The sequence below is a fragment of the Hyperolius riggenbachi genome, chromosome 4 (genome assembly GCF_040937935.1).
Source record: "Hyperolius riggenbachi isolate aHypRig1 chromosome 4, aHypRig1.pri, whole genome shotgun sequence".
Lineage (NCBI taxonomy): Eukaryota > Metazoa > Chordata > Amphibia > Anura > Hyperoliidae > Hyperolius > Hyperolius riggenbachi.
The window spans coordinates 51,420,391-51,447,425 of NC_090649.1; the positions used below are offsets into that span (position 1 = coordinate 51,420,391).

General features: G+C 48.5%; 1 protein-coding gene across 2 annotated transcripts in view; it reads left to right on the forward strand.

The window, feature by feature from the left end:
• The window catches only part of FAM167A (family with sequence similarity 167 member A), a 135,654-nt gene that overhangs the window by 7,961 nt on the left and 100,658 nt on the right, over nucleotides 1-27,035 (forward strand). Inside the window, exon 1 of one of the 2 annotated variants that reach the window (XM_068279007.1) lies at nucleotides 23,426-23,488. The exons of the other annotated variant lie outside the window; for it this stretch is intronic. The gene's annotated coding sequence lies outside the window, so the exon portion shown is untranslated. Of the gene's footprint in view, nucleotides 1-23,425; nucleotides 23,489-27,035 lie in introns of those variants that run through there. 2 annotated transcript variants of the gene reach the window in all.

The following is a 27,035-nucleotide window of genomic DNA, read 5'->3' on the forward strand; positions in this document are numbered from 1 at the left end:
TCCTTCTGCCGAGGATCAATAAAACATACTGATGTCCCGGCAGACATGAAAGGGGCCGTTCTGTGCTGTAGGTAAGCGCAGTAATCCTGCATTGTGAGATCTGTACAGGGAGGTGTAACACACTGACTCAGCTATCAGACATTGCTCAGCGGCAGTCATCAGAGCAACGCAGCCATAAATTCTGCCCATTCACATGTGTCTGCGGCTCTGTGCAGAGCTATGTGTCTAGGTGTGTCTGTCTCTGTGTGTCTGTGTGTGCAGGTGTGTGTGTCTGTGCAGCTGTGTGTCTAGGTGTCTCTCTGTGTGCAGGTGTGTGTGACTGTGTATTCAGGAATGTATGTCTGTGTGTGTGTCTGTGTGTGCAGAGCTATGTGTCTAGCTGTGTCTGTGTGTGCAGGTGTGTGTGTCTGTGCAGCTGTGTGTCTAGGTGTGTCTGTGTGTGCAGGTGTGTGTGACTGTGTATTCAGGAATGTATGTCTGTGTGTGCAGGTGTGTCTCTGTGTGTGTGTAAAGATGTGTGTGTCTGTAGAGCTATGTATCTAGGTGTGTGTCTGTGTGTATTCAGTTATGTATGATGTGTGTCTGTGTGTTTGTGACTGCATTCAGGAATGTATGTCTGTGTGTGCAGGTGTGTCTGTGTGTGTGTGTGTAAAGATGTGTGTGTCTGTAGAGCTATGTATCTAGGTGTGTGTCTGTGTGCAGGTCTGTGTGTGTCTGTGTGTATTCAGTTATGTATGATGTGTGTCTGTGTGTGTGTGATTGTGTATTCAGGAATGTATGTCTGTGTGTGCAGGTGTGTGTGTGTGTGTCCATGTGTAAAGATGTGTGTGTCTGTGTATGTGGAGCTATGTGTCTAGGTGTGTGTCTGTGTGCAGGTGTGTGTGTCCTCGAGTGGTTAAGCCATGCCTTCCTATCCATGAGATTTGGAGAGAATTCCCCCACAGCATGCCCAGTCCGCTGAGTTCCATGTTGGGTATTCCCGAGTGTCTGCGGCCGTGTGTGTGTGTGACTGTGTATTCAGGAATGTATGTCTGTGTGTGCAGGTGTGTGTGTGTGTCCATGTGTAAAGATGTGTGTGTCTGTGTATGTGGAGCTATGTGTCTGTGTATGTGGAGCTATGTGTCTAGGTGTGTGTCTGTGTGCAGGTGTGTGTGTCTGTGTGTATTCAATGATGTATGATGTGTGTGTGTGTGTGTGTGTGTATTCAATGATGTGTGTGTGTGTGTGTGTGTGTGTGTGTGTGTGTGTGTGTGTGTGTGTGTGTGTGTGTGTGTGTGTGTGTGTGTGTGTGTGTGTGTGTGTGTGTGTGTGTGTGACTGTGTATTCAGGAATGTATGTCTGTGTGTGTGTCTGTGTGTATTCAATGATGTATGGTGTGTGTCTATGTGTGTGTGTGTGTGTGTGTGTGTGTGTGTGTGAGACTGTGTATTCAGGAATGTATGTCTGTGTGTGCAGGTGTGTGTCTGTTTGTAAAGGTGTGTGTGTCTGTGTGTGCAGAGCTATGTGTCTAGGTGTGTCTCTGTGTGCAGGTGTGTATGGCTGTGTATTCAGGAATGTATGTCTGTGTGTGCAGGTGTGTGTCTGTGTGTAAAGATGTGTGTGTCTGTGTGTGCAGAGCTATGTGTCTAGGTGTGTCTCTGTGTGTCTGTGTGTGCAGGTGTGTGTGTCTGTGCAGCTGTGTGTCTAGGTGTGTCTCTGTGTGCAGGTGTGTGTGACTGTGTATTCAGGAATGTATGTCTGTGCGTGCAGGTGTATGTGTCTGTGTGTGTAAAGATGTGTGTGTCTGTGTGTGCAGAGCTATCAGGGCCGGATTTCTGGCAAGGCCACATAGGCCATGGCCTAGGGCACCAGAAATTTAGGGGCGGCTCAGTGAGGGACAGTAAAGCTGTTCCATGCAGCCATCCTTATCTACAAGGTCAGCTTTAACCTTTGAACTCTCTGTCCTGTGTACTTGTGTCGTCCCTGCAAGACCTGTAAGCTCTATCCTGCAGGTACACTTCAGCCTAACTCACATGGTGGCACAATGGGTCCATCATTAATGAGATGGCAAACATAACGTAAAAGTTCTTAAGGCAAATATAACATAACTTATACACGTATTACTGAAATAGTTATTGTCTGTGACATCCAATGATGTAAGTAGAATTCTCATTGGGGCACACGGAGATAACAACCATACAGATGGTATAATTGGCCTTGGGCGGTAAAAAGTATAAATCCGGCCCTGAGAGCTATGTATCTAGGTGTGTGTCTGTGTGCAGGCGTGTGTGTCTGTGTGTATTCAGTTATGTATGATGTGTGTCTGTGTGACTGTGTATTTAGGAATGTATGTGTGTGTGTGTTTGTGTGTGTGTGTCTGTGTGCAGAGCTATGTATCTAGGTGTGTCTCTGTGTGTCTGTGTATAACTATTCAGTTATGTATGATGTATGCCTGTGTGTGCAGGTGTGTGTGCGTGCTGGTGAATTAATGTTTTTCTGGTTTTGTGTGTGTGTGTGAAGTTTGGTTCATTATGCGCAGTGCCAGTGTGTTTCCCCTTGTATTTGTGTATGCAGGTGTGTGTGTGTGTGTGTGTACATGCCTGTGCTATGCAGGTGTGTGTGTTTTCAGGAGAGTGTCTGTGTTTGCAGGTGTGAGCAGGGCTGGATTTACAATTAAGGCTACAGGCTCCCCATCATGCATCCTCACAAGTTTTCCTCAGGCAGCAAAAAGTCTAGAACTGGCCCTGGCTGGTCCTATCTATCATCATCATCAGTATTATTTCATAATGAAAACATTTAAAAATAAGAAATATATTAATTTACATGATGCAAATAAGGTTTAGTCAATTTAAAACATTTTTCAAGATAAAAATACATATATTTGCACATATCTGTACATCAGTCCTGAAAGAGGGACACATGTGGGGGAAAGAGTGACAGGGGAATCGGCTTCCCTAAGAGGGACTGTCCCACCAAAAAAGGGATAGCTGGGAGCTATGTTGCTGTTCACTCCCTGTGCATGGCAACAGTAGTGTAGCAATAGGGGCTGCAGAGGTCTCAACCGCACCAGGGCCCATGGGCCCTCAACTGCAGTATTAGCTCCTCTCTATTTGTCCTGCGCTGGTAATAATCACTTCTATAGATGCTTTGTATAGTAGTAATCATTAACAAACAGTTTCCCATCCCCATCTTGCATCTCTGACACTGTAGTTGCCGTTGGCAGGTTTTAGTGCGCCACATTAATTGTTATGTATAGAGTGCTTGGGGGGCCCCAATGTAAAACTTTCACTGAGGCCCATACCTCCTAAGCTACACCACCAGGGCCGGATTTACCATAAGGCACTGTAGGCTCGTGCCTACAGGTGCCTGATGGTGGAAAGGCGGCTCTCCCCCTCCTACCCTATAATGACAGTGTAAATGAGAGGCTACTCACCCAGCTCTCTGCATTCCGCTGATGAGATCTCCCTTCAGTCAGGGGCACCTCTAGCTACCTAATACTTGGGGGCATCTCTAGCTACCTAATACTAAGGGACCCCTGTAGCTACCTAATACTAAGGGACACCTGTAGCTACCTAATACTAAGGGACACCTGTAGCTACCTATGATGGGCAAGGGAAGTAAGGGAGGAGTGACAGCTGGGACAGCCAGCACACTTGTGGTCCGGTTTGGTGGGGTTTGTAGGTTCATGGAGAGTGAAGTCTAGGGTGCCAGGACATCTGTGCCTATAACCTACATGTCAAACTCCGGCCCGCGGGCCAAATCTGGCCCTCAGAGCCATTAAATTCGGCCCTCAAGTGGTTTCCCTACTTTGCATTATGTTTGGCCCACTCTAGACCACCAGGAAAGCTTTACTGGAGTTGAAGCCCTAGAACGCCAGGGAAGCCATATGGGGAAGTAGGAGGAAAGCACTGAACACTAGGGCACTGTATAGGGGAGGGTGGGTGCCACTAGACACCAGGGCACTGTATAGGTGAGGGTGGGGGCCACTAGACACCAGGGAACTGTATTGGGATGGGAGGACCACTAGACACCTGGGAACTTTATAAGAGAGAAAGGTGGCCAGTAGACATGGAGGTTGGCCCGGTACTTGGTCCCAGTGTACAATTTTGGCAGCCTTTGTATTTGAGTTTGACACCCCTGGCCTATAGGCTCATGTGAGGTAAATCCGGCCCTGTAAGCCATGGCATGTCAACTTTACTGTACTTCAGTACATCAGGCCCAAAGTGGCTTGTTATGGGGCCTGTAGTGAAGAGAGGCCTGTCTCAGTGACAAGGGGTCTGCTGTAGATGACATGGAGCCCAGCTTGATGCCCCCTGTATTGCAGAGTAGCATAAGAGAGAAGTCATTCTCCTCTCCAGGCTCCAGTGACCTCTTTGAGCAGCTGAGCACACTGCTGTGCCCTCCTACAAGTCTCTCCTAGTATTAACTACAGATAAGAAGCTATTAGACACTAATAGAAGATTTCTCCTTTACTCTAATAGAAGATTGACTATCTGTGAAATTACTTAATTCAATTCCCAAGTCCAGACAAGCCAAGTATGCTATGCAACACTGCATTTCAGTTGTAACAAAGCAGCCATGTAATTATACTGATTGGTTATGCATCTCTCCTAATACTCAGTTTACCTTCTCGTTCAGATGATGCCACCTAGAGGACACCATAGTGCCTGCAGCCATCAGGCAGCCTCTGCATCTGCTTCTGGCTGGGAATGGGGTGGGCTTCCCAGGCTGCAGCATACTGTCAGCCGCAACACTGATGTCTAAATGGATATGCTGACCTCTGGCTGATAAGGCATCACACTCTATTCTCCAGATACTCAGCTCCCATCATGCTCTGCAATGCACTAACAGGATGTGAGAATCTGCTCAGCTGCCTGTGCAGACAGGCAGCGTTTTGACCACTGTTCACATCTGCATTCTGCAGGTCTCTTTAAGAGAGACCTTCTGTCAGTTCTGCAGCTTGTGTTGCTGAGGAATTTGCATATATTAGTCATGCAAATCCCTTACCTGCCTTCTTTTGATGACTGGCACTATAAAAGCATTCTGCTCCCAGAATGCTTTGCTGGACATTTCCCTTCCATGGGCTGTTCCTGATGGACACTGCTGGAGTGTCAGCCATTGCTATCTAGTATAGTTAATTCCTGGGGGTTGCTTTGGGCTCCCCTTCTAGCCCAGTCAGGTTGTATTATCTGTTTTGCCTGTTCCGTCTGTCTTGTGTTTGGATCGCACAAGCCCTAGCGTTAGCGGCTGTGGATCCTTCTGATTGAGTCTGGAGTGTAGGTTGGAACAGCGGTTGTTTCTGCCTACCTCATCTGTTCTGTCTGCCGTGTGTTTGGATCGCACTCGCCCTAGCGCTAGTGCTGGGGATCCTTCTGTTCTGTCTCCTGGGATCACGCTAGCTACTTTTCGCTAGCGCTGGGGATCCTTCTGTTCTGTCTCCTGGGATCACGCTAGCTACTTTTCGCTAGCGCTGGGGATCCTTCTGTTCTGCTACTCTGTCTCCTGGGATCGCGCTAGCTACTTTTCGCTAGCGCTGGGGATCCTTCTGTTCTGTCTTCTGGGATCGCACTAGCTACTTTTCGCTAGCGCTGGGGATCCTTCTGTTCTGCTACTCTGTCTCCTGGGATCGCGCTAGCTACTTTTCGCTAGCGCTGGGGATCCTTCTGTTCTGTCTTCTGGGATCGCGCTAGCCACTTTTAGCTAGCGCTGGGGATCCTTCTGTCGCTTGTCCCTGTTTTCGTGTGTCTGTCTTGTCTGCTGCGCTTGCTGGAGGCTTGATGAGGTAACCGTTAAGCAAGCGCTCGCGTCCTCTGTTTCATGTTTGTCTGTTAATGGTTAGTTAGGCGTGCTTGTCTCTATTGTGCTTATCACGTGGAGACCGCGCATAACCGCGTGCACTGTTGCGAATGAGTGCGGTGTTCGCGGTTAGCTAGCGTTTGTTATTTTCCGTGTCTCCTTATTGTATTATTTGCTGTGCCTTGCTACTCTCGTGCTCCGCCTTGCTGTAACCTTGTGTCACGTCTGGCGATCGCACCTCTCGCGATCGCGTTCCTGCTTCTTATCTGCTGTGGTGTGTGCACAGTCGCGGGTTGGCGACTAATTTTATGCACACACACACAATCTGTCTCTGTGCTCACTCTCAATCGCTTCTCTTGCGATTGCGTTTCTTCCCTTCGTACAATTCCTGTCTGGCGTGTGTGGTAGGGCAGAGGAGCTGTTCCTCTGCACTCCACAGCTCCACCTGCCGACAGGAATTTCCCTCTGCAGGTGCACAGCACCTAGCCTGGGTGTCCTCAATAATACGCTTGTGGAGGAAATCCGCCGCGTCAGCGCACGTCTGGTGCGCTGACCACGGAGACGATTCCACAATCGTTACACAGGAACTCTTGAGTCCTGACACCTCTACAGGCAAATCAGCAACTGCTAATTGCTTGTGTGAGAAGCCTGGACCAGGTCACATTCCATATTGGGGGGGAACCTTGATACAAATATTATTTAGAATTGTATACACCATATCAGAGACTTTGAGTCTAGCTATTCTCAGCTTGATTGCTTGCCTTCCAAGGAGTCCCGAAGAGGTATTCAACCTGCAGGTCAAATAACCTCAACAGGGGTCCATTGGTGAAACGAGGGGATGGGAAGGCTCTATGGCATACATGTCAAGCAAGCCATATGGGGGAGGTACGGGGAAAGCACTAAACACTGGGGGACTGTATAGGGGAGGGTGGGGCCAGTAGACACCAGGGAACTGTATAGGGGAGGGAGGTGGACCACTAGACACCGGGGAACTGTATAGGGGAGGGAGGAGGACCACTAGACACCGGAGAACTGTAGGGGTTGGAGGGAAGCCATTAGGCACCAGGGAACTGTATAAGGGAGGAAGGTGGCCAGTAGACATTAACCACTTCGCATCCAGACCTTGTTTCCCACTTATGGACCAGAGCAGTTTTGACAGTTTAGCTATGTCCTTAATGAATCAGAAATAACTTTATCCCTACTTATGACACAGAAATGAAATATACATTGTTTTTTTCGAAACAAACTAGGCTTTCATTGTATGCCATTTTTTCCCTCGAACAATTTTGTTTTCTATGAATTTTAATGGGAAAACAAGGAAAAAAAATAGAAAAAAACACATTATTTCTCACTTTTACCAATTCCAGTTTAAAAATGAAGTGCTCCTGTAGATAAAAAACACACATTTTGTTTGGCTATTCTGACCGCTTATCACAAAACTTAGATTATGTTCCTGTCACAATTTATGGTGAAGATATTTGACTCTGAAATAATGCTACAGAGTGTATTTTTTACTATGAACTGAGAAAATAAAAGTATTTTAATGGTAAAAATCAATCTCATTAGCTCAGGAAACATACATTCCCGTTCACCAAATAGTGCTGCATCAGATAGTGCCAGAAATGTGCACAGGAGTAAGCCCAATCCTGCACAGCACTGCTTCTGCTACAAGACGTATATCTACTGACTCGTGGCTTAGATGAAGTCATAGAGGTCGTACAGTAAATATACTGTAGTGGTGGGTAAAGTGGTTAAGATTGGTCCCAGTTTACAATTTTGGCCCACTTTGTATTTGAGTTTGACACCCCTGCTCTGTGGCATTCAGATGGGATTCCCTCTAAATCGATGAATATCTGACTTTTTGTTTAAATCTCGCTTCAGGGTCACTATAAATTTTGATCGATCACCAATCTGGGAGTAACCCCTCATTTTCTAGAGCGGGCTTCTATTGCATAGCGGAGGGTTGCATTGAGAGACCTGCTTCAGGCCGTGCCCTTTTTTGACAATAGTCTGCAATATAACATACGGTATCTCAGGGGCAAACTCAGGATTTTCAAGGGGGGGGGATTCCTACAAATTCTCCCTCAGTCACGCACAATACAGTATAATAGTATGGAAGGACATCATGATCGGCACACATAATGCAATTTTCTGTCTAACTGGCCGACCGACAACGGGATCGATCAGGAGCAGTGGATACAGATAATAATGAGGGCTGTGCTCATACCTGGCTCTGTGCTCTGTAAAGTTCCTCAGAGCTGCTCCATGCTCTGTACACATTGCTGCTCCATCCAAAGTCAACTGTAGCAGGGAAAGAAAGGGGGCGGTGATTTGAGATGCAGGATGCCTGCAGACATTCTGGTGTCTCAACTTATGCCTGTCCCCAAACACTGCACCGGCCCTAGTCTGAGGGGGGATTCCGGGCAGCTGTAATCCCCCCCCCCCCCCCCCCTGCGTTTGCCTATGGTATCTAGAAGTGAAACTGGGCCATGTTTACAAGTGAAGCGAACCACAGATTTTGTTTCCAGGAAATGAAGAAATGTTTGCTCCATGCAGGCCTATGGATGGAATAATCCTGACAATGTGGGGGAGAGGTGGAGGCTGCCCTGTCTGCCTGCGGCCCTGAATACTCATCACACTGATATCAGTGGAACAGCAGAAGGGAAATAAAACAAACAATATTTTTATTAATTTGTGTTCCCCGCTAAACTCAGATTTCCAGAGAAAGGTCGGTATTACTTTTCATGTGGCCATCTGATATGTAATAGGCCAGATTCTATCTAACGTTATACGCTAGCGTTTCCCAACCATCCCCATCACTGTAAGCATCGGGGGCAGGGGCCCGTAACTACATTTTGTCGCTCTCTTTGGAGGTTTTTTCGTAAACTTTTATATCTGGCAATCGGTTGTTGATCTTTCGGTTTTCAAAGACGGTTATCTCACATTTGTATGCAGTTCTAGCCTACTTGGCAGGGCCCCTTATTCCTGTGTGCTCTTCACCACCACCTTTACAGACTAAGTGACTCGTCTGCTATTTGTATGCCTACATTGTAATCTGCGCACCCTTGTTTATTGTTGTATTGCTATTTTGTGTACCGTTGTCCCTGTGTGACATTGCACTTAAAGGGGAACTGAAGAGAGAGGTATATGGAGGCTGTCATGTTTATTTCCTTTTAGACAATACCAATTGCCTGGCAGCCCTGCTGATCCTCTGCCTCTAATACTATTAGCCATAGCCCCTGAACAAGCATGCAGCAGATCAGGTGTTTCAGTGGTTCAGACTTATAAGTCTGATCTGACAAGACTAGCTGCATGCTTGTTTCTGGTTTTAATCAGATACTACTGCAGAGAAATAGACCAGCAGGGCTGCCAGGCAACTGGTATTGATTAAAAGGAAATAAACATAACAGCCTCCATATACCTCTCTCTTCAGTTCCCTGTAACGATCGGTGAAGCACGGAGAGGTCTGATTACCAGTGATCTGCAGTATCACAGGAAATACAGACGTATACCAGATTATATGTGATCTGCAGTATCACCGATAATCCAATATACAAGCTAACCTCTGTTCACCGGAGTAGAGTGTAGTGATTGGTGCAACAGTAATACAGAGGACAAGCCTCAGTGCAGCAAGGAGAACTGCACAGATTCCTTCCGCAGATCTGAAGTCTCCAAGACGGGAGGAGTCAGACTGACAGAGGGAAGGAAAGTCCGAAAGTGACACTCAGGAGGGAGTGTCACTAACAGGATGGGGAACCGCCTCCAATCGCGAGGTCGGTTCTCGAGGTCGGACAAGCCAGGTCGTACACACACGGACAGACAAGGTACAAGATCAGGAGGCAAAGGCGGAGTCAAAGTACAGGCAGGGTTCAGCAACGGGGTATCAGATATATCGGGGTACAAAATCAGGAGGCAGAAGCAGAGTCAAGGAACGAGCCGGGGTTCGGCAACAGAGTATCAGATATAACGAGGTTCAAGATCAGAGTTCAGGAGGATAGTCGAGGCAGGCAAAGGTCATAACAGATAATCACAATCAAACTAGTACTTTAAGCTATCAACAGAATCTAGCTTAGTGTAGGATTACAGCTCCAGCTGGTCCCGGCACACTAACGGATCTAACTACGGATCTGGGTGCTCCCACGTATGTGATCGCAACGCCAGACGAGATATGAGTGAACAGCCGGCAGTATATATACTCATACGTGTCCCCCAGCACCTCCCTGATTGCTGGACCAATGGGGAGCGGAGCTAGAGTCAGCTGACCTGCCTGATCAGCTGACTCTCTCCCGGGTGTCATAAACCTTGTTTGAGTGCGCGCGCGCGCGTCACTCTAAACCCTGTGGGACTACGAGTCCCAGCCACAGCAGCCCCGCTCTGCGGTGTCTCCGCAGCGGGGACATGTGCGCGAACCGCCGCGTCCAACGCGGCGGTTTCGCCGCGTTGCACAACATGCTGCACGGAGGCAGCCGCCTCATGATGTGAAGAGGCGGCTGCCTCTCCGTGTGATGCGGAAAGAGCCGCCCGCCGCTGGCTCATGGCGGCGGCTCTTCCGCGATTCCTCACAGTACCTCCCCCCCCCCCCCCCCCGAGGAGTGGACTCCGGACAGCTCCTTCCAGGTTTTTCTGGATGTACCGCATGAAATTCCCTCACTAATTCGTCCGCATGCATGCGGTTCCCAGGTACCCATTGCCTCTCCTCAATCCCGTACCCCTTCCAATGTACGAGATACTGCACCGAGTTCTGCACAGTACGTGAATCTATGATCCTCTCCACCTCATACTCAGGTTGGGCATCGACTAAGACAGGAGGAGGAGGAGTGGGACCCACCTGGACTGCGGGTTTGAGAAGTGATACGTGGAAAGACCTTACTCCGCGCATGCTGGTGGGAAGATCAACGGTATATGTGACATCGTTGATCTTCCTAGTAACTGAGAATGGACCCACGAACCTGGGACCAAGTTTGTCAGAGGGTTGTTTTAGGGTCAAGTGACGGGTTGACACCCAAACCAAATCTCCTGGTTGGAATCTCCACTCTAACGAGCGTTTTTTGTCAGCCTGACCTTTCTGACTCTGGAATGCTTTTACAAGATTATTCTTGATGGTCCACCACATGTCCTTAAACGACCTTTGCCACGCCTCCAAGGCTGGGAACGGAGTGGCCGCAACTGGCAATGGGGAAAATTTAGGCAGCTTACCTGTCACAATCTGAAATGGACAGAAACCTGAGGACGAACTTTTTAAGTTATTATGGGCAAATTCTGCATAAGGTAAGTATTTAACCCAATCACTCTGTGCCTCGGCAACGTAGCATCTCAGAAATTGCTCTAACGATTGGTTGACCCTCTCCGTCTGGCCATTTGTCTGTGGGTGGTAACCCGAGGAAAATGACAATTTCATGCCCATTTGGTGGCAGAATGCCTTCCAAAATTTCGAAACAAACTGGACTCCCCGATCGGATACTATGTCTTCTGGAATGCCATGCAGTCTGAAGACATGGATGATAAATAAATCGGCCAGTTCCTGGGCTGAGGGGAGTCCTTTCAGAGGCACAAAGTGGGCCATCTTACTAAAACGGTCAACCACCACCCAAATAACTGACATGCCTTCAGATCTTGGAAGCTCTCCCACGAAATCCATGGACAAGTGGGTCCATGGTTCACTCGGGGTGGGTAAAGGCTGCAAAGTACCTACAGATGCCAGCCGGAAGGGCATGCTTGCTTTTCGCGCACCCCGCCCATTCCCTGCCAAATTCTTTGCAGTCAGCGGCTAGCGACGGCCACCATGCACATCTGGCCACGAGATCTTGCGTTCTAGCCGCTCCAGGATGTCCCGCGTTCTTATGAGAGTGGATCATCTCCAAGATCTGGAGACGGAATGGTAATGGAACAAATAATACCCCGTCTGGTTTCCCTTCCGGGATATCCTGCTGAAAAGGACACAAGGTCTCTTTCCAGTCCTCCCAAGTCTCGGTGGCGGCTAACACTACACTTCGTGGGACAATGGTCTCGGGAACAGAGGGCTGTGCTGTCTCCGGCTCAAAACACCTAGAAAGTGCGTCTGCCTTGGTATTCTTACTACCTGGCGTATACGTGATCAAAAATGTAAATCTCGAGAAAAATAGGGACCATCGAGCCTGCCTTGGGCTTAACCTTTTAGCCCCCTCGATGTATTCCAGGTTTTTGTGGTCGGTATACACTGTGATAGTGTGCTCAGCTCCCTCTAGCCAATGACGCCACTCTTCGAAGGCCAATTTGATGGCTAGGAGCTCCCTGTTGCCTATGTCGTAGTTTCTCTCTGCCGGAGAGAACCTTCGGGAAAAATAGGCACACGGGTGTAGTCTACCCTGGAGACCAGAACGCTGGGACAGCACAGCCCCCACCCCGATCTCCGAGGCGTCTACCTCAACAATAAACGGAAAAGAAGTGTCCACGTGTCTGAGTATGGGTGCTGAGCAGAACAGTCCTTTTAACTTAGAAAAAGCCTGTACGGCCTCGGGAGGCCAATGAGTGGAGTCTGCCCCTTTTTTAGTAAGGCTAGTGAGAGGGGCGACTACTGTGGAGTACCCCTTTATAAACCTTCTATAATAGTTTGCAAACCCCAAGAACCGTTGCAATGATTTTAACCCCACCGGCTGCGGCCATTCCAGAACCGCGGAGACCTTGGCAGGGTCCATAGACAAACCTGAGGTGGAGATTATATATCCCAGAAAGGCAACCGATGTGACCTCAAAAATACATTTCTCGAGTTTGGCGTATAAAAGATTCTGCCTCAGTTCGTCTAATACCATCCTGACATGGGTTCTGTGTTCCAGGAGGTTGTTAGAAAAAATGAGAATGTCGTCTAGATAGACTAAAACGAACTTTCCCAACACCTCCCGAAAAACCTCATTGATGAGTTCCTGGAAGACGGCCGGGGCATTACACAACCCGAAGGGCATCACCCTATACTCGTAGTGCCCATCAGGGGTATTGAAGGCCGTCTTCCATTCATCGCCCTTCCTTATACGCACCAGGTTGTATGCCCCCCGTAAGTCCAGTTTCGAAAATATCCTAGCCTCAGTGACCTGTGTGAACAAATCGTCTATAAGTGGTAACGGGTAGCGGTTCTTCACTGTGATTTTATTGAGGCCACGATAATCGATGCAAGGCCGTAAACCCCCATCTTTCTTTTTAACAAAAAAGAAACCTGCCCCAGCGGGTGACCGGGACGGCCTAATGAAGCCTTTTGCCAAGTTCTCACGAATGTATTCCTGCATGGCGAGTTTCTCGGGACCAGATAAATTATATAAATGGCCTCGAGGGGGCATACAACCGGAACAAAGGTCAATGGGACAGTCAAAAGGACGATGCGGAGGTAACGTATCCGCGGCCTTGGGACAAAACACATCGGCATAATCAGCGTATTGTTCCGGTACCCCTTCCACCCGTACCTTAGTTAGACCCAATGTCAGTCTCCCCAAACACTGCTGGAAACAATGCGGTGACCAGGCTGTCAACTGTCCTGTGGCCCAGTCTATCTGCGGGGAGTGAACCTGCAACCAAGGCATGCCTAGGATAATAGTGGTGGTGGACATGTGTAAAACAAAAAATTGTAACTGCTCCCCGTGCAATACCCCTATGGTGAGCTTCACAAGCGGAGTCTGGGACAGGGGACAATTCCGCTGCAAAGGGGAATCGTCGACTGCCATGACCTGAATGGGGGGTCTCACGGGAGTGAGTGGTAGACCCAACTCCTGAGCAAACTCAAAGTTCATAAAGTTAGCCGCTGAGCCGGAGTCAATGAAGGCTTCAGTGGCAACAGACTTATCATCCCATGTGACCGTACAAGGGAGAAGTAATTTTCTTTCTTTAAGGGGTGAGGTTTGTGTGCCTAGGGTGTCACCCCCCCACTACTCCTAGGCAGACCCGTTTCCCGCCCTGTTGGGGCAGTTTCGCACCCTATGCCCTGCCTCAGCACAGTATAGGCACAGTTGTTCCGTCATCCTCCGCCTTCGCTCCACCTGGGTCAGTTTTGATCGACCAATTTGCATCGGTTCTGGTGGAGGCAAGGCCGAAACGGGCGAGACAGGCGGAGATGCTGTTATAGAGGATGCAGCAACCGGTGCCGCGTACGAAGTCACCCTAACACGATGACTGCCCCTAGCCTGCCTCTGATGGCGTAGCCTGCGATCTACTTGAATGGCCGATGATATGGCCTCGTCAACTGTCTTGGGCTCGGGTACAGTTAACATTAAGTCGGAGACTTCCTCCGTCAACCCAGACAAAAAATAATCCATTAGTGCGAAGTTATCAAATCTAGAGGTGACTGACCACCTACGGAACTCCGCCGCATAATCCTCGACCGAACCTCTGCCTTGCCGCAAAAGTTTGAGCTTCCTCTCTGAGGACGCAGCAAGGTCAGGGTCGTCGTAGATTATGGCCATGGCCTTAAAGAATTCCTCTACCGAGGTCAGAGCGGTATCGGTAGAAGGCAGATTATATGCCCAGGACTGGGAGTCCCCAGTCAACAACGTTTTAATAAAGATGACCCGTTGGGTCTCAGTCCCCGAGGATCGGGGTCTCAACTCGAAATACGACAACACTCTACTCCTGAAATTCCGGAAGTCAGATTTGTGGCCGGAAAATTTGTCAGGTACAGGCATACGTATGTCGTCACTAGGAGGGGATCGCACTGCATCAACTGACGTCTGGAGGGTTCGCACTGAGCCTGATAAGGCATCAATTAAGGCTTTGTGCTGGCCCAGTGCTTGATGGATACTGTCCACCGAAGTGGCAAGCGCAGTCAGAGGATCAGCGCGTTCCATCTGTCTTTTGGTCTGGCGTTCTGTAACGATCGGTGAAGCACGGAGAGGTCTGATTACCAGTGATCTGCAGTATCACAGGAAATACAGACGTATACCAGATTATATGTGATCTGCAGTATCACCGATAATCCAATATACAAGCTAACCTCTGTTCACCGGAGTAGAGTGTAGTGATTGGTGCAACAGTAATACAGAGGACAAGCCTCAGTGCAGCAAGGAGAACTGCACAGATTCCTTCCGCAGATCTGAAGTCTCCAAGACGGGAGGAGTCAGACTGACAGAGGGAAGGAAAGTCCGAAAGTGACACTCAGGAGGGAGTGTCACTAACAGGACGGGGAACCGCCTCCAATTGCGAGGTCGGTTCTCGAGGTCGGACAAGCCAGGTCGTACACACACGGACAGACAAGGTACAAGATCATGAGGCAAAGGTGGAGTCAAAGTACAGGCAGGGTTCAGCAACGGGGTATCAGATATATCGGGGTACAAAATCAGGAGGCAGAAGCAGAGTCAAGGAACGAGCCGGGGTTCGGCAACAGAGTATCAGATATAACGAGGTTCAAGATCAGAGTTCAGGAGGATAGTCGAGGCAGGCAAAGGTCATAACAGATAATCACAATCAAACTAGTACTTTAAGCTATCAACAGAATCTAGCTTAGTGTAGGATTACAGCTCCAGCTGGTCCCGGCACACTAACGGATCTGACTAACGGATCTGGGTGCTCCCACGTATGTGATCGCAACGCCAGACGAGATATGAGTGAACAGCCGGCAGTATATATACTCATACGTGTCCCCCAGCACCTCCCTGATTGCTGGACCAATGGGGAGCGGAGCTAGAGTCAGCTGACCTGCCTGATCAGCTGACTCTCTCCCGGGTGTCATAAACCTTGTTTGAGTGCGCGCGCGCGCGTCACTCTAAACCCTGTGGGACTACGAGTCCCAGCCACAGCAGCCCCGCTCTGCGGTGTCTCCGCAGCGGGGACATGTGCGCGAACCGCCGCATCCAACGCGGCGGTTTCGCCGCGTTGCACAACATGCTGCACGGAGGCAGCCGCCTCATGATGTGAAGAGGCGGCTGCCTCTCCGTGTGATGCGGAAAGAGCCGCCCGCCGCTGGCTCATGGCGGCGGCTCTTCCGCGATTCCTCACATTCTCCTTTAAGGACCACCAATAGTATTAAATCGTCCAGTTGGTCCTTGTTAATGGACCAATGGACGTTTTAAAGTGTCCAGCACTAAAATTAGTTTTACGCGCATAAGCGTTCATATGCACGCGAACGCGCGCACTCTTGTGCAACTGCAGAGACCTCTGTAGCTGTGATTGGGGTCAGGGAACATGTTCCCTGAACCAATCAGGTGCAAGTATGGACACAGATCACTGTTACTTTCCAGTAACAGTGATCTGTGTTAAAAATGTTTGTAAATATGTATGTGTATCTCCCTCCCAGCTCATCGATCACCTCAGATACTGCCAGTCAGCAATCAGAGGTGACTGGAGCTGGGAGAGAGACTGAACTTTGATTGTGGTAGGCCTTTTTAATAAAATTTTAGACCCATACATTTCATATAGTCAGTACCAAAATAAAACACTTGTGATAAAAAAACACAAGTGACAGAATTGAAAAGAGAATCCTACCTAATAAAAGCTAAGGCCCCGTTCAGACTGCAGAACGCAGACCGCAACGCATGCGGACCGCAACGCGTACGAACGCACGCCATCCGCGTTCGTATGCGTTGCGTGGCTGATCCCATCACTGAAAAGTGAATGGGACAGCCATGCGTTTTTACAAAAAATGCGTGCAGCATGCGTTCCCGGACCGCACAGGTCCGGAACGCATGCAGTGTGAACATCAGACATTGCACTCTATGCAATGTCTGATGTCGTGCGTGTCGGCCACCTGCACGCGTTTCCAAAGCGCGACTGGAAACGCGTGCAGTGTGAACGGGGCCTAAGTGTCGCTGCGTCCAGCAGTTTTGTCCCTGTGTCCCAGGATTTTTGTTATTGCGTATGTGGGCAGTAACGGACAGCTGGGACCAGGGAGCTGGACGGGTGAGCGAGGTGGGTGGGTGCGGGCGAGCGAGGTGGGCGGGGGCGCGGCTGCGTCAGATGCGCGGCGGTTGCGTGCGCAGCATGCGCGCGCATGCGCACTGGCGGTGGTGGCCGTACACCTAGAGGCCCGTTTTTAAACGAGCTGGGTCTACTAGTACATAAATAGTTACCTTACGGAATCAGCATTTTAAATATGTATGCCATTAGGGGGTATTACTGTTTTATTTGCGAATAAGGGCTTGTAATCATTGGTAGTGTTCAATAAGAAAACAAAAGCCACAACATAGAAAAAATACACCTTTAATTTCAAATAATATATTGTCACCATACTTTGTACATAATTAAAATTTTGTGATAACCAGAACAAATAGGCAGAGAAAATGTGTGGGTTTTATGTATGCTAGCATTGTTTATTTTAAAACTATAGGGCAGTGATGGCTAACCTTGGCACTCCAGCTGTCGTTAAACTACAAGTCCCATGAGACATTGCAACACTCTGACAGCTCTAAGCATAACTAGGGGAGGCAGAGGCATGATGGGATTTGTAGTTTTGTCACAGCTGGAGTGCCAAGGTTAGCCATCACTGCTATAGGGGATAGAATTGGAGAAATTGTATATGTTTTCATTTTTTTTCCTTGTTTTTCCCCTTAAAATGCATAGAAAAAAAAGTTATTACTGAAAATAAATACCACCCCCAAAAAGCATATTTAGTGGCGAAAAAAACAAGGTAGAGATCGTTTTGCTGTAATAAGTAGTGAAAAAGTTATTTTCGAATGAAAGGAAGGAGCGCTTATGGGTGAAAATTGCTCTGGTCCGTTAGTGTAAAAACTCTTGGGGGTGAAGTGGTTGAAGGATTACTTAAAGAGGAACTGTTGTGAAAATCTTAAAATTTATAACACATACAAACAAGAAGTACATTTCTTCCAGAGTAAAATGAGCCATAAATGACTTTTCTCCTATGTTGCTGTCACTTACAGTAGGCAGTAGAAATCTGACATTACCGACAGGTTTTGGGTTAGCCCATCTCTTCATGGGGGATTTTCAGCATGGCCTTTATTCTTTATAAAGACATTCCCTGAAAAAGATTCATACACTGATGCTGGCCAGCCTCCCTGCTCACTGCACACTTATTTGGCAGTTGGACGGAGCAACTGCCATTCACTAAGTGCTTTTAAAAATAAAGAAAACCCTGAGAACCCCCCTATGAGAAGATGGGCTAGTCCAAAATCTGTCGGTAATGTCAGATTTCTACTACTTACTGTAAGTGACAGCAACATGGGGCAAAAGTAATTTATGGCTCATTTTACTAGATTTTATTAGATTTTCGTGACAGGGGTCCTTTAAGTAAATAAAAGCAGTTTAACTTACTTGGGGCTTCTTGCAGCCCGCTGGAGCCATCCTGTGCCTGTGACATCCTTCAGCGACCCTCCAGCCAGCGCTTTTCTGAGCGCTTTGTGATTTGAAAATCTCTTGCTAATGTAATGCTCTGGGTGTGATCCCACTGGAGCGATGTGATTCTATAAATATTCCCCATAGCATTGCATTAGCAAGAGCTTTTTCTAATCACTAGCACTTAGAAAAGGCTGCTAGTGGGTTTGAGCCCTAAGGTCTGGGACCCACTAGGGTGCTTTTGTAAGCTTTTTTTGGGCCGCTGACAATCACCAGGGATTTCAAAAACGCTTTGCCAATGAAAGTGAATGGTGGTGAACCCAGTAGAGTGATTGCGATTACAGCTAATCACAATCGCAGGGCGTGCAGCACTTTGTGAGTGTTTGCACTCTATTGAATTGTATAGAACAATATTACAGAGGCGCCAGAAGTATAAAAATAGATAAAAGATTTAAAAATGGGGAGGCAGCAGGTGGTCTCACCTCCCCCAAAGCAAACACAAGAAAGTGTCGATTTTTCAACGCAAAAAAACAATTTTTAATTATATACTCCAATTAATTGCAACGCGTTTCAATTATTGGAGTATATGATTAAAAATAGTTTTTTGTGTTGAAAAATCGACACTTTCTTCTGTTTGCTTTGGGGGAGGTGAGACCACCTGCTGCCTCCCCATTTTTAAAGGGATACTGTAGGGGGGTCGGGGGAAAATGAGTTGAAGTTACCCGGGGCTTCTAATGGTCCCCCATAGACATCCTGTGCCCGCGCAGCCACACCCCAATGCTCCGGCCGCGCCTCTGGTTTACTTCTGGAATTTCAGACTTTAAAGGGAAGGTTCAGGGAACTCTTGAAAAAAATAAAAATCCCTATCCACTTACCTGGGGCTTCCTCCAGCCCGTGGCAGGCAGGAGGTGCCCTCGCCGCCGCTCCAGAGGCTTCCGGTCGTCTTCGGTGGCCGACCCGACCTGGCCAGGCCGGCTGCCAGGTCGGGCTCTTCTGCGCTCCATGGCCGGGCTCTTCTGCGTCCCACGCGGGCGCGCTGACGTCATCGGACGTCCTCCGGGCTGTACTGCGCAGGCGCAGAACTGTGCCTGCGCAGTCAGGGCCGGGCCGAGGCATAGGCTGGAGAGGCTCCAGCCTCAGGGCGCAGTGTAGGAGGGGGCGCACAATTCATTCAGCTGTCATTGCTAATTGTGTTTGGAGCAGAAATAAATAAGAAAAGGGGATACATAGCAGTGACTGCAAGCCAGATAACTAGATATTAAGGTGTTGGGGAGGTTGTGGGCCCTGTGGCCCTCTTAGTCTAATAGCAATCAGTGTGTGACAGCTGGGGTGGGAGGGATGGAGGGGCGCACTTTGGTGTCTCAGCCTTGGGTGCTGTAGGACCTTGTCCCAGCTCTGTGCGCAGTACAACCCGGAGGACGTCCGATGACGTCAGCGCGCCCGCGTGGGACGCAGAAGAGCCCGGCCATGGAGCGCAGAAGAGCCCGACCTGGCAGCCGGCCTGGCCAGGTCGGGTCGGCCACCGAAGACGACCGGAAGCCTCTGGAGCGGCGGCGAGGGCACCTCCTGCCTGCCACGGGCTGGAGGAAGCCCCAGGTAAGTGGATAGGGATTTTTATTTTTTTCAAGAGTTCCCTGAACCTTCCCTTTAAAGTCTGAAAACCACTGCGCCTGTGTTGCTGTGTCCTCACTCCCGCTGATGGCACCAGGAGCGCACTGCGCAGACCCAGTACGGTCTGTGCCTGCGCCGTGCACTCCTGGTGACTTTAGGGGAAGCGAGGACATGGCAACGCAGGCGCAGTGGTTTTCAGACTTTAAAGTCTGAAATTCCAGAAGTGAACCGGAGGCGGGGCCGGAGCATCAGTGAGTGGCTGCGCGGGCACAGGATGTCTGCGGGGGACCATTAGAAGCCCCGGGTAACTTCAACTCATTTTCCCCCGACCCCCCCTACAGTATCCCTTTAAATCTTTTATCTATTTTTATACTTCTGGCGCCTCTGTAATATTGTTCTGCATAATTGTCCACCCCTGGTGGAGGGGACTTGGCCCCTTTTTCCGATCTACAGAGAGCGACTTCTTAACTCTGAGTGAGGACAGGTCTAATCTCCCCACCTGCCTTTACAGTGGTTGCCTGGAGGGTAACCCATCTTTGTGAGTATAAGTCTTATTATACTGCCTTTCATCCAAACGTACAGTACATACTACACTATATTGGGCTCTCGGTGTCTCCCCCCCCCCCCCCCCCCCCTCACTAATTGAATTGTATAGGAGCAGGGAAATCGCTACTAAAATCAGTTGCAACAAAATGCTAGCGATTGCGATAGTGCTTTGCAATATGTAAGTGGATCCCAGCCCTAATGTTAGCGCTTTATAAATAAAGCTTATTAGAAATAATAATAATCACAGCAAGTGAATATGCTAGTCATTTCTTTATGTTCCGTAGACGCCCGGCACACATCCAGAGCTGCTGGTTTATAGCTCATTATTTTTACAGTCAGATAATTGAGTGTTATTTTTTTTTACGCATATGAAGTTAGTGCTATAAAATTTTCTCTGTTTTAAGAAAGGTGAAGAGGTGGTTCTCAGTGCTTTTTCAGTAAAGGGTCTTTAGGGCCACTTCAGGTCCACATCAAAACGTCCTGAACCCGGTTCTGGGTCTCCTTCGCTGAGCTGGGTTCTGTTTGGCTTGTGAATTGTTTTCTATATTTACAATAAACAAGACACAAAAACAACAACAAAAAAGTGAAGTGGAAAAACGTAACTTTTTAATATTGCATACAATTTAGATAGCGAATAGAGCTGTGATTAACAGCCAACAGTGGAAAAAGCTCAGGTCGCTCCCACTTTCAGATTAGCTCAGGTGGAGTTTATTGGCGAGACCAGGGGCGTTGTTAGCCCCAAAGATCAGTGGCAACGTGCCAGGGATCTATTCTGGGTTGCCACGGATGTCCTCCAGGCAGAGTCAGAGCTGTGGAGCTGTTGAGCCTCTATGGGGCATGCTGGGAGCTGTGGTTCCTCATGGGAGGACATGCTGGGAGCTGTGATGCATCAATGGGAGGTTTGCTGGGAGCTGTGGTTCCTCTATGAGGGCATGTTGGGTGCTGTGGTGCCATGCTGGGCGCTGTGGTGCCTTTATAGGGGTATGCAGGGAGCTGTGGTTAATCTATGGGGGCATGCTGGGAGTTGTGGTGCCTCAATGAGAGGCCAGTGGGAGCATGAGAGGGAGTCCACTAGAAGGTCAGGAAATGCTTTGGGGGAACTGCCAGATAACCTGACGGCAGGCCACGCCCACCCAGCAGAAAGTCAGACCAGCCAGCACAGAAGCCAGGTTATGCCTAGTTATGTCTAACACTGCCTATTTATTTTATATGCTGTATTTATGTATTTTTTATATTAATTGAGAGGAGGCTTCATCCAACATTTTTCTGGGCAGGCCTACTGAGACCGGTGTTAAGTTCATGTAAATTTATCTCCACCCATGACCACACCCACATTCTGGTGCATAGCCCCAATAATTTTTCGGGCTCTGGGGCAGTTTTTGGCTGGAGTGCCCAAAATTGCCCTGGATCTTTTAGGATCCTAGCAACACCTCTGAGCGAGACCATGAAAAAGAAATAGCCTTTTTCGTAATGTAATAGTTGGCTAAATCTTGTTCTGTTGTCTTCTTTGTTGTCTTATTGAGCTATGTACACACCTGAGATAAAAGTCTTTGGAAAATGAAAGATCACAGACCAATTTTACCCCCTTCCATGTAGTATGAGAGCCATACTCTACACAGTCTATTCTATGGAGCTGAACTCCACATCAGATAAAAATCTTTGCAAACTTTTCAGGGAGGTGGCCACTAACGGCCCAATTTCTAGCGAAAAATCACTCGAGCGATCAGAAATTCTGATCAGATTGGTTGTAAATAATCTCAGATGATGGGCACAATCGATTACAAACGATTATAAAAACAGTCGTCCAATTGGATTTTTGTCAAACCAAAATTTGGATTTTCTTGTTGGTCGTGATCAGGCATGGTCGGAAGAGCCCATTTCCGTTTCCGGGACAATTCCGCATACCGCCATACCGAAATTCCGCATACCGGCACATTCCGGCGGTATTCCGCGGTATTCAGCATGTATTTTCCGTAATTTTTATCCGGACTTCCGTAATTTTCGAATGATTGTGTCTATGTTGTCTATTGTCAATAAAGTTGTTGTATATTACGGAAACGTGATTGAAAAGTGTACTTTCGTAAATTTCAGCCTTTTTTTTACGGAAATGCTGTTTTTTTTTATATGCGCACTGTTTAGGGGGTGGCGCCCAGGCGGAATTTCGCGTCCATGAGCTTGTTGTCATGATTGGTCAACTCATTCCACATCTCCTGATTGGTCAATTCATTCCGATTCCGATTTTGCCGGAATTCCGCATTATTCCGCATTCCGGTTTGACGTTTCCGGATTCCGCGGAACAATGCGGAAACCCCAATTCCGCGGAATTCGGAAGCTCATGCCTGGTCGTGATAGTTGGAAGCAAAGATTGGTTCGTTGATGATGTAGTGAATGATTTTTATTCCGATTTGAATTTCTGATTGCTAAAACGATTTTTCGCTAGAAATCGGACCATTAGTGGCCACCTTTAAGGTGGTCACTAACAGTCCAATTTCTAATGAAAAATCGTTCAAGCAGACAGAAATTCAAAACACATTATAAAATCGTCCGATTTGGATTTTCTTCTAGGAAGCAAAGATTGGTTCGTTGAGGGTGTAGTGAACGATGTATTACAATATTTCATTTTTGGTTTATCAGAACGCTCTAACGATTTTTTGCTAGAAATTGTTAGTTAGTGGCCACCTTAAAGATTCTGCACATATACAAAAGATCAATTCCTGCAAAAGATCAGTTCCTGTAAAAGATCAGTTCCTGCAAAATGCATTCATAGTCTATGATATCTGCAGATCTCATACACACCTTGTTTAACAGACATTCATCTGCAGATCAGATCCACCAGGACTCTGAACAAGCATGCAGCAGATCAGGTGTTTCTGACATTATTGTCAGATCTGATAAGATTAGCTGTATGCTTGTTTCTGGTGTGATTCAGACACTACTGCAGCCAAATAGACCAGCAGGGCTGCCAGGCAACTGGTATTGTTTAAAAAGAAATAAATATGGCAGCCTTCATATTCTTTTCACTTCAATTGTCCTTTAATAAAATCAGGACAAACTTTTGTATGTGCAGCTCTCTGAGTCTGATTGCACAGCTCCCCTTCCATACAGCGTTTTGAAACACTTTCTACTATAGCAATTACCCCAGTCACATCGTTTCTAGAGCGATTAGCAGCTCTTATTGACTTAGTGGTGGGCGTGTCCTGCTGCCAGAGAGGGAGGGGCTGTCCCAGGCTTATAGAACAGGCAGTTCGCTGTGAGCAGGACATGCTGCTGGCCGTGTGATACGACAGCGAGTGGAGCAGACTGGTTACGCAGAGAGGTAAGCTGACTTCTATTATTAGCGCTGTGCGTCCGAAACTACGGTCTGCTCTGTTAGCTAAGGCACTGCTGGACAGACAGGTCCTCTTAAAGGGTCACCCCACCCATAACTGGTATATGTGTTTGTGGCAGCATGAATTCTATTTCTACTGTCTTCTTATCTGTGGAAACTGACAGCAGGATCTCAGTGCTGTCATCATCGCCTGCTCTCCTCCGTCTCTAAGGGAATTTTACGCAGAACACACACAGACTGGCGACAACACAATCTTTATGAGCAATTTCAAGTTTAAAGCTATGGCAAAAAGAATTTATGACTAAATTAAGAAGTGTTGAATCAGGATGATACCATTTATTGGCTAACTTAAATGAATAAGAGTAAGCAAGCTTTCATCTGTGCAGCCTTCGTCAGACTTCAATCCTGTTTGCTTACAAGCTGATGGAACAGACAGACAGCAACATCAAAAGTGGATACACATAGATTTTTTTGCAAGCATAAATGCATAGTAAAGCAGTAGATTTACTCATCACTTATCTGTAGATTAGGCTGTCTGCCAGGGGGAATACGCATGGCTTATAGATGCTTAAAGTGCACCAGAGCTCGTTTAAATTAAAAGATTTATACATACCTGCGGCTTCCACCAGCTCCATAGGCTCCGATCGCTCCCACGCCATGATGCCGCCTTCCTCAGTCTTCTGCAGCTCCGGTACCAGGTACCCACACTTCCGTCAGTCGGAGCCAGTCTGACGTCACGATCCCCTTTGCAAACGCCCTGCGACTTTGACCCAGTGTCATATCTAGGGGGGTGCAGGCATGGCTCAAGGCATGGGTGCTATGTGTGCCCTCCCATCCCTCATGCTGCACCACCATACTGGGGAATGCCTCTCTATCTATATTCGGGAAGGGGGGGGGCTATTTATACTGGGGGACACCACTCATTACCTTTACTGGAGGGACAACTCTCACTACTTATACTGGGGAAGGGGGGACTACTTATGCAGTGTCACCTTCCTTCCTATATTGGGGGGGGGGGGGGGGGGGGGAGGCACTACTTATACTAGTAGACATCTTTCACTGTCTATACTGGGGAGGGGGGGCAACTACACTGGGGGACACCTCTTATTACCATTACTGAGGGGACGCCTCCCACCGCCTATACTGGGGGGTACTTATACTGGGGGTGCTATTTTTCAATGTTTGCCATAGGCACTATATTACCCAGATACGCTCTTGCTTGAATTCCGATTTGCAATGTTCTCCGAATGTGATTTCCAGCAGGGCCGAGCCTGGGCGGGTGCTGCGGGTGCAAGGCACCCAGGCGCCTGCCTCTGAGAGGCGCCGCCCGGCCGCCGCTCTCCCCCTGTGGCCGCCACTCGCTCGCTCCCTCCCTCCCTCTAGCCGCCGGCGCCGCGTCAGACCTCGATCAGGCGGGCGGTTGCTAGGACCTAGCACGCCGCACTGATATGCGGAAGTGACATCACTTCCGCATATAGAGCGGGTGCGCCTGGCGCCTTCTTACTGGTCGGGTCGCCCGCTGATTGAGGTCTGAAGCTGCTGCAAGGTGAGGAGGGAGCGGCAGAGGCAGCAGCGGCGGGAGGGGAGGATTGGGTGCGCTCCTGTCACTACCTAAACGGGGACCCTATACCCCCTGGCTACCTATCCTGGGCACATATTACCCCCTGGCTACCTATCCTGGGCACATATTACCCTCTGGCTACCTATCCTGGGCACATATTACCCCCTGGCTACCTATCCTGGGCACATATTACCCCCTGGCTACCTATCCTGGGTACATATTACCCCCTGGCTACCTATCCTGGGCACATATTACCCCCTGGCTACCTATCCTGGGCACATATTACCCTCTGGCTACCTATCCTGGGCACATATTACCCCCTGGCTACCTATCCTGGGCACATATTACCCTCTGGCTACCTATCCTGGGCACATATTACCCCCTGGCTACCTATCCTGGGCACATATTACCCCCTGGCTACCTATCCTGGGCACATATTACCCCCTGGCTACCTATCCTGGGCACATAATACCCCCTGGCTACCTATCCTGGGCACATATACCCCCTGGCTACCTATCCTGGGCACATATACCCCCTGGCTACCTATCCTGGGCACATATACCCCCTGGCTACCTATCCTGGGCACATATACCCCCTGGCTACCTATCCCGGGCACATATACCCCCTGGCTACCTATCCCGGGCACATATACCCCCTGGCTACCTATCCCGGGCACATATACCCCCTGGCTACCTATCCCGGGCACATATACCCCCTGGCTACCTATCCCGGGCACATATACCCCCTGGCTACATATCCTGGGGACACTGGCTGTTTGTCATTATGTGCATTTGCTGGTGAAAAGCAGTCTCTTGTTATGTGAATTTGCTGGTGAAAAGCAGTCTCTTGTTATGTGAATTTGCTGGTGAAAAGCAGTCTCTTGTTATGTGCATTTGCTGGTGAAAAGCAGTCTCTTGTTATGTGCATTTGCTGGTGAAAAGCAGTCTCTTGTTTTGTGCATTTGCTGGTGAAAAGCAGTCTCTTGTTATGTGCATTTGCTGGTGAAAAGCAGTCTCTTGTTATGTGCATTTGCTGGTGAAAAGCAGTCTCTTGTTATGTGCATTTGCTGGTGAAAAGCAGTCTCTTGTTATGTGCATTTGCTGGTGAAAAACAGTCTCTTGTTATGTGCATTTGCTGGTGAAAAGCAGTCTCTTGTTATGTGCATTTGCTGGTGAAAAACAGTCTCTTGTTATGTGCATTTGCTGGTGAAAAGCAGTCTCTCGTTATGTGCATTTGCTGGTGAAAAGCAGTCTCTTGTTATGTGCATTTGCTGGTGAAAAGCAGTCTCTCGTTATGTGCATTTACATGGGGAAAAGCAGTCTCTCGTTATGTGCATTTACATGGGGAAAAGCAGTCTCTCGTTATGTGCATTTACATGGGGAAAAGCAGTCTCTCGTTATGTGCATTTACATGGGGAAAAGCTGTCTCTTATGTGCATTTAGTGGGGAATTTTTGTCAGTAAAAATAATCTTTTGTCAGTAAATTTTTAGGTATTTGTCAGTAAAAAATAACGTGAAAGGTTGGCAACACTGGCAGGCTGTGTGGCGCAACGGGAAAGATACAGGCAGCCCACCTTGGGCTTGGCAGGGGGGAGGAGCCGATGTCAGCGAGCGAGAGTAGGGTGGCCGCAGGCAGCCATAAATACGCAGTGTGTGACTGCGTCGCACTCGCAGAGCCTCTCAGCCTGAGTCAGTCCAGAGACTAGCAGACTGTCACTCGCAGGAAGCCAAAGCCAGCCAGGAGCAAGCCCATGGAAGAGGGGTAGGAATGGGGTATCACATGCATGCGTAAAGAGGTGGAAGGTGTGGGTGTGATTAGGAAGGACATGGGTGTGGTTATGTGGTTGGGCGTGGTTAATTTAACCACTCCCATAGGCGCCAGAGAAAATCTTGCACCCAGGTGCCAGGCACCCCAGGCTCACCCCTGATTTCCAGTATGTTGAGTTGCTATTTTTCATGCGTTGTTTTGTGCAGT